This window comes from Apaloderma vittatum, unplaced genomic scaffold (assembly GCF_000703405.1).
Source record: "Apaloderma vittatum isolate BGI_N311 unplaced genomic scaffold, ASM70340v1 scaffold20782, whole genome shotgun sequence".
Lineage (NCBI taxonomy): Eukaryota > Metazoa > Chordata > Aves > Trogoniformes > Trogonidae > Apaloderma > Apaloderma vittatum.
In genome coordinates this window covers 4,081-4,324 of record NW_009704396.1, presented here as the reverse complement: position 1 = coordinate 4,324, position 244 = coordinate 4,081, and positions in this window count along the sequence as shown.

Below are 244 nucleotides of genomic sequence, written 5' to 3'. Positions count from 1 at the left end.
CTGACCGGCTCCCTGAAACCAGACAGCAAGCGCAGCCCCGAGCTGAGCCCGATGTGGGGACCTGGGCCCAGTTGGACTGTCTGCCCAGCTCCCATTGTAAAACAGCAACTGAGGGGAGTTTTATAAAAACACCGAGGCAGATGTGGTTTCTGCTGCTCTGTGTGTCCTAGCGGGTGAACTGGGGGGAAAAGAGGTGCAGGAGGGGAGGAGGCTGAACCAGGTGCTTTCCCAGACCCCTTAGGCC